Genomic DNA, 8,181 nt, shown 5'->3' on the forward strand with positions numbered 1-8,181 from the left:
ACAAACCCCCCCCCCCCCCCCCGGCACCCTCCCCGCAGGGGAGCCTGCAGCCCGGCCAGCACCCGCTCCGCCGCATCTCTTCCTCCATCCGCCCTCCCCGTGATCCTGCGTCAGGGTTAGTGGGTACCACCTTGCAGAGGGGCTGCTGCTTCCCCCGGCACGCACGGTTCTTTGGGTAAATCTGAAATCTTTTATTAAACCAACTCAAATAATTGGGAAAAAAAAAATCTTTGCGAGCTTTCAATACCCTTCCTCAGGCTGAGGAAGCATCTGCAGTTGGTATGTGCTCTTCCTGGATGGAGGCTGTCCCCCCACCCCCAATCCAGGGGTTTCCTTGTGCTGGGCAAGAGCATGGCCAGTCTGGGAAGCCTGTTGTGCTTTACTACCCTCCTGGTGAGCAAGGCTGGGTCTGCAAGGCAGCGTTGCTCAACATGTGGGTTGCGACCCAGAAGTGGGTGGCAAGAATATATGAAAGGGTGGCGAACAAACTTTAAAAATGGATGGACAACTTTTAAAAATGTTTTCTCCTTTAAAGGAGAAAAACATGGGAAACACTAGCTTTTCCCTTGCAAGATGTCAGAGTCCCAGCTTGCAAGGGGCTCCTTTGGACCCTTCCTCCCCCCCACACACACACCCTACCCCACACACCCACCCCCTGCCTCACACACTGAAGGGCTGAGGCCTGGAGGGGGGAGGCAGCAGGTCAGGAATGAGGGGCAGTCAATGGAGACTGATCATCAACATAGGTAATGTATAGGGGGAGCAGAGGGGGGCACATGCCCCCCCCAAGAGTGCTGGTGTCCCCCTGACAGTGAGAGCGCTCCGACTGGCAAGGGGCATGGAGAGTGCTAGTAAACCCCCTGAAATTGGCTCCACTGCCATGCTGCACATGGAAGTGCCAACACTTCCATCGGCGCTGTGCCACTGGCATGCTCAGCCACTGGCCACTGGGGGAACCAGCTTGCTGCTGGGGGGACCCCTCCTCCTGGTCATGCCCCTCCAAACTCAGGAGGCACCAGTTGCCCACGGTCATCAATGTTTACAAATGGGTCCTGGTACAAAAAAGGTTGAGAACCGCTGTGCAAGACAGCCCCGAGGCAGGAACCAGCAGCTCCAGCCCAGCCCCCAGCTACTTGAACTGGATGGAAAAGAGCAAAATCACATAGAATCACAGAAAAAGAGGTTTGGAAGGGGCCTCAGGAGGTCCTCTAGTCCAACCCCCTGCTCCTAGCAGGACCTGCCTGTCCCTGTTGGATTAAATGTGTGCTGAATAGGTCATAGATAAACGGGGTCCTACAGATTCATGAGTGCCTCCCCCCAAACACTTATGCCAACACTTGGGAACGTAGGTTGAGGTTGAGGCTCATCCTCTGGTTGGTGGGTAGGGGCGGGTGGGGGAGAATCAGCAAGACAAGGGCCACCAACAGTGATACCTACTGTCCATAAACACCATAGACAACCACTCTGATGCACCACCTCTGCCCACCCCACCGTTCTTCTCTCCCACAGGGGACAAATTGGTCCCAATCTAAATTGGGCCCAAAGTACATTCGTCCTGATGGGATCAGATCCATCCCTCCTCAAGTGCTATTCAGCTTCAGAGCCCTTAACACCCTCTGTACCTACTCTGTGCCTGTAGTGGCTTCTCCAATCTGGGAGCCCACTCCTAACCTACCAAGTCCCTTGTGGGTAAACAGGAAGGGATTGAAAATGATGACCTCTAGAGGTCCTTTTCAGCCCTACTTCTCTGTAATTCTACTGCCCGCATAGCACCTTCCTGCTCATTATCAGACTGATGTCTGTCTTCTTTTAGTTATGAGCTGATGGTCCTTGAAGACAGTCCAAGGCACTGACTGCTGAGATCCCAGGGAAGAGCTGTGTCATTCTGCACCCAGTCCTGTCCATTCCAAGGTTGAAGTAAGCTGAAGCCAAGGTAGAAAACCCTTTGGTTTCCCTTCTTCCTGGGGGCAAGCAGAGGCACTGCAATGCAGAGAGGGCAGTGGGAGGCTGACTCGCCCCAAACACCCTTCAGACCAAGTGGGGCAGTATAGCTTAGTAGCTGAAAAAGGCTTGGGGTGGGGGCAAAGAGGGGACAGTGGAGAGATGCCCCTGTGTACCTGGGCCCTGGGCCTTGCCTGTCAAAGGGATGGGGTTAGTGCTCTTAAGATAAAAGAGTCTGTGTAAGGACTCCAGTGGGAAAACTCTTCTTTGAAAGGCTGACCCTGGAGGGCGGTGTTCAGGGTTGAGGGGAGCAGTGCAGAGGGGACTTGCTTTGCATTGATCTAACATGTGTGGAAATGGCAGAGCTGCAGGTGCAGGAGCTGCTGTCCCCTTCACTACCCCCCCTCCCCAGTCCCCCGCCTCCTCTCTTTCCCAGAAAATTTATTGGCAAGGTTAGGGGAGGCTAACTAAACGGCAACCCTGGGTGCAATTTCCCCTGGAAGAATGCTTTGATCCTGCCCTCTCCTCTCACTGTCTAGCACAGATTACATTGCCAAACGCCTGCGATCCCTGCAGCTTGTTTTGTCAGAGAGGCTACCAGTTAATCTGAAACAAATTGTCCCCCCACTCCCCCAGCTCCCTCCTCTGTAAAGTCCTCTGGGGATGGTACTTGGGTTAGGGCTTCTGCTTTTTCATCCAAAGCTGAATCCCTGCCCACATCAGTCAGCTGTTCTTCTTAGCAAGGGATGGATATTTTGGGTTAGGGAGACACATGCCCGAAGTACACTCATCCTAGCGGGATCAGAGCCATTCCTCCTCACATGCTGTTCAACTTCAGAGCCCTTTCCACTCTCTGTACCTGCTCAGTGCCCATAAGAAATGAGATTTAGGTGGGTATAGTCCCTTTTTAATCAAATACTGGCTTGCTTTCAGTTGTATTTGCAAAAACAAGAGATGTTTCTTGCCTTTTGCATTCTCCCATATGATCTACTTATTACTCCATTTCCATAGAAGTAAAGAGTGTAACCCTGGGATTAATTGCTCAAGGAACTGTCTGGATACACATTAGCTGGGAATCTGAATTGTGCTAAAAGATTAGGCTAATCTCTATTTATTAACATAAATAGATGCATTGATTTATATTCATGAAAAAGAAAGGAAATCTGATGCTCTGATCCTATAAAAATAGTTGACTAATGGATTGCTATTATGAAACTTTTGTTAATCCCTTACAGTTTTGCCAGAAACCCTGATGTTTGCCCTTTCTGTTGTTTTGTCCAATGAGCATTAATTATTTCTTATTGTAAAGTGTACTTGTTAATATTTTAAAATCAGTGTTCCCCAGGGAACAACTTTTACAAGAAATTAGCAGCCAGCAATATTTTTTTTCACTTAGGCTTTCTAAGCAGGTCATTGAATTGAGAATGCAATTTCCTTCCTGAGAATTTTATGTCTTCCTTAAATGAATAATTCTACAGGTGAATTATTATTTAATAGTTACATTACTATTTAATAGTTAAATATAAGTTAATACATTTTAAATGAATCCAGTGTTTGTTTTACTCATAAGCAACTATTTTTATGGCATCAGAGTATCACTGCTTGACTCTTCCTTTTTCATTAAATAAAGTGTAATGTAACATGAAGTAAACATTCAGGAAATGCATAGCTGAATGTTTTCAAAACTAAGACTGTCACATGGCCCATTGTGTAAATCTTATTGCCTATGCTACATCCTATTGCCAGACTTGCCAGTTCCAGTTGTTGACATTGCCAATGACTTCACTGAATGTTTGCATAAGAAAGATGAGCGATATTTAGCCTCATGTTAAGATTTCCATAACAGGCTGGTAAAAACCAGACTACACCATTAAAGTGAAAGGATCAGTCCACTGCTTCATTCCTTTTCTGTGTTGCAGTTGTGTACTGACAGGTTGCTTCCAAGTTGACTGAAGTCAATGAAAAGTCTCTCATTGTTATCAGTGGATTTGAAACAAGTCCTGCATTATGCAGAGTGCACCTGTTTTCCTCTACTATGGACAGGAGCTATTTCTTGTTTGGAATGGGTTGCACCCCAGGATCCTAACAGTCATGGAGGGGGAAGGGCCATGGCTCCCAGCACAGCTGACCCACCGTGGAATAGAAAACAGACTTCCCTTCCTAAAGGATTCAGCCCCTAACTAGAGCTGTACTGGAACAACCCATTTTGGAACTAAGTATTATTGCACTGTAATTGTAATACAGTTCATAGGCCCAAAGAAATATGTTTATAATTAGAATAACAATATTACTTGGTTGAAATAGCTGCTGCTCTTCTAAATACCTGAAATTTGCAGTCATGGTACATAAAGAAAGAGCAAGAGAGAGACTCCAAATTAGAGTAAGCCTTAATATGAGGTATTAGGACTTTGAATTTAAAGGAAGGCTGCCATTAGAAGGGCAAGTGCCATCAGTGGCAACTTTCCTGTGGCTCATAAACAGAGCTGACCTTTGGTTTGCCAGTATTTAATAAATCTGTAGACTTTTGGCAGGTCTTTTGCTAAAGCGTACTAGAAAGTTGGATCAACTCTCAGCATGAATATCAAAAATCCAATATACAAGTGGGAGCATAGCGAATTGTCAAGTCAGCAACTAATGTAGTTCCCTGTAATCTTCCCAAATGTCTTAAGTAGTTTGGCAAATCTCTATTGCAATAAATTTTAGTGAAGCCTTTTTTTCCGAACATATGGCGTTAAAAAATAACTCAGCCAAAAATATTTTTAGAGTCACTGCATGCAGAGTTCACTGTAGATGTTGTCTCAAAACTTGTTTGCACTTTGGCAGCTTTATTCAAATGTCAACCAGATGCTGAAAGTGCTGGGTTGGGTGGGGGGGGCAGGGAGAGTTAATAGTCCTGGATACTGAGGGCTGATTCTCTGTCACAGAGAATAAACTAAAAGGCAATTAATTTTTCTTATCTTTTTCCTAAGGATACATTTTTATCAAATTCAAAATATTTGAGATGTCACTAGAGAAGCTGCAAAACTGAGTAAGCATTAATATAGCTATGTTACAGCAAAATGACTCCATTAATATAGACAAATCTGGCCCCCTTTATATATCAAGTTGTAGTATGCTCTAAAGTCAATAGGGCCACTGGAGACGCATGGTATTAGTCAACATGAGTAATGGCATCAAAACCTGGCACAGAGTAAGGTACTACTTAAAATAAGGTAGGCAGGCTAAGGCTTGTCTCTATACAGAAATTCAGTCCTCTCTAAGGGCCAGTTTACATTGAAGCCAATGGGATCATTCACAGAGTATGGTGATATTCTACATGAGTAAGGTTATCAGAGTCTGCCCCCTAAGAGTTCACTGTAATATGTACAAATCTAGTTGGTTGATTGTATGCTGTTGGAGGCTACATCAGAAGAAATGTAAAAAGCAGGATATTAGTTAGTTTAGGAAAGCATAGCTAATGGTATCTACAATTAATTTTTTACTGAACATTTCATAAGCATGCTGTAATCTTCCTTTCTGAGGATTTTCATATCTAAAAGCAAAGTTAATCCCTACTGTAGTGCCACTGAACAAATTCATTCATTCATCCACATTGCAGTTCCTTTCAGGTGCTTTTTTTCTTTCAAATCAGGGCTGGATTTACCAACAAGGTAAATTTGCCATATGGAACAGGTGTGCAGAAGGAAGAGACAGACAAAATCTCCTTCAGGGGCTCCTGGGTGGTGCACACTGCATTCCTATGGAGGAGTATGCACTATACTCTCCATTGACATGCCCAGCAAGTTCAACTGGCCAATGGAGGTAGGTCGGAGCAATGACTTCAGTGTATTAATGCCTCGTGCCTCCTGAGGCGGGGGGGGGGGCACGGTGACCACCCACAGGCAGAGGCAGCAGTGTCGGCAGCGAGGGCATGGCAGCAGTGAGCGCGGACCACCCGTAGGCAGCCACGGTGACATTGGCAGCAAGGGCAGGCCAAGTGGGGATCTCACACAGGCGGCCACAGTGGTCTCGGTGGTGTGGGGGGTGGCAAGCACCAAGCAGAGATCTGCAACCGCCTGCAGACACCGCCAGCAGCATGAGGGGGTGGGGGGGGGATGAGCAGCAACTACCTGCAGAACTTGCTGGCAGCAGCCAGTCTCAGGGGGTACATGTGCAACTGTGTGCACCCCCTACCCATCACCAATGCCTCAGTGCTATCTTGCCTCCCACCTTGTAGGCTCTTATTGCTGGATTCCCAAGGGGAACTTAGGGCATTGCAGCCCCTTGCTTTTAGGCAGCCTACTGCCTACTGCACTTCATAACCCAGAGTCACATGCCTATGCCCCTTATACAAGGTATGAGGGAAAATATGCACCTAAGAACAGGCTCCAAGGAGGCCAGCATGTTGAGTGGGAAGCTGTTAAACTAGGTATTAAGAAATGTCAATAACAGGGTGTAGGCCATCCCCCTTTTATGGACTTGGGCACCTAACTCCATGCTCTGATCAGGAGGAAGGGGCCCATTTGAACTTTGGATTCACAACTGTGATCACTCTCCTGAAGGCAGGAACCCGAGTCAGTACTTTCAAAGCAAGGCTAGAAAGGGGGGCATCCCCTTTTATCTGGTAGCTCCGAAGTTATGAGTAGATAGAGGTTCAGTTTCCTTCTGTGCCACGAGGGAATATGACCCCCCCTCCCAGGAAAATACTCTACCCACCAGGCCATGGGGGATTCTGGGTTAGAAAGGAAAGGGATTCTCCAAGTCCTCTCTGTTGAATACGTTCCACTTGGTATGAAATCCTTAAATAATCACTGGGGTAGAGATTTCCTCTGTCTAGGTGAGAGTGTCGTAACCATTAGGTTAGACAGTCACCGTCTACTAAGTGACTGATTATTTATGATACTCGCGTAATTTGCAGTCTTTGTCCATGCAACTTGATTTCAACTACACCAATGTCTAACTGCTCCAACAAGGCACAAAATTAATCAATTTGGGGGTGACAAGGTTTGCTTCAGCTCCATTGGGTCAATAAAGTAAATAGAAAGTCCCCTTTAGATTCAAGTGGGAATTAGATAGAGTCTATGGGTAATGCTTTTTAACTTCTTACAGAGTGATGCTTTGTAGAGTGTGCTTTACCATGTTCAGTTTGTCCAAGGTAACACCAGGTTGTTCAAAGGAAGCTTGAGGAGTCATCTATTGTTGCTTGCTTCACTAAGTAGGCTAAGAGTGAGGAACCTGCAAGCTTAGAAACATATATGGTCAAATCAAATCAAAGTGAGATAAATTCATCATCACTCTGATTTCTACTGTTATTTGAATTTATAGATTAGTTTTTTCTTTACCAGTCTTTATCTGGGTAGCTACTCAAGGGTCCCAGCCTACAGGGTACTCTTTCCGTCCATTTCAAGATGTCAAAACAGCAGCATTTCAGATAGAATGTTTTCACCCCCATAGTCAGAAAGTTCCTCCTAATCTCCAACCTAAAATTCCCCTGCTGCAACTTGAGGCCATTGCTCTTAGTCTTCCATGGGACCATAATTTTACCCATTTGTGCATTGTTACAATGAAACCATGCAAATATTGTGTGGCCTGCCTGACTACTTCTTTACTCTAGGTTGATGTCACTGTAATTCTCTAAATCAATGGTCACAATAGTGACTTAGGTCAATAAAATAATTATATCATAATCCCCAACATTAAATATTAATCTTAGAAATACTGCATCTATTATAAATTCTCACCCATCCAGTAAACAGTTTTGATTGTCCACTCCCTGGTTATTTTAAAACTGATTACAAAGAAAACTCAAGAGATGCCAAAGACAATGATGCTAGTAATAGTATCATTGAATAGTACTGTAGAACAGAGGCGTAACAATGCAGCTGGGCACCTGGAGCAGCTGCCACACATAGGGGCAGCAAGTTCTGTTTACCACTGGTATGATTGTGTGGCTCCAGTGGCAGCTATTTTCTTCTGGCCCCCACAAGTCAGTACCCAGGGCAGCTGCCCTGGTCAACCTGTCCTAGTAACACCACTACTGTGGATCCAGTCCTGCGGTCTCAGGACTTGGGTCTGTGAACTGAACTCAGTGTTCAAAGTTTCCTGATCACCTGGGAAACAGAATCAGACATTTAAAAGTAACCAAACCTTCCATGGAAGTCAATGACATTTTGTGCTTCTACTCAGACTTCAGATTCAAGCCCTGCAAGGTTGAATATACATGAATGCTTTTTGGGATACATATCTGCTGCATCTAAAAAT

The sequence above is a fragment of the Gavialis gangeticus genome, unplaced genomic scaffold (genome assembly GCF_001723915.1).
Source record: "Gavialis gangeticus isolate Ggan-Ray unplaced genomic scaffold, GavGan_comp1, whole genome shotgun sequence".
Taxonomy (NCBI): domain Eukaryota; kingdom Metazoa; phylum Chordata; order Crocodylia; family Gavialidae; genus Gavialis; species Gavialis gangeticus.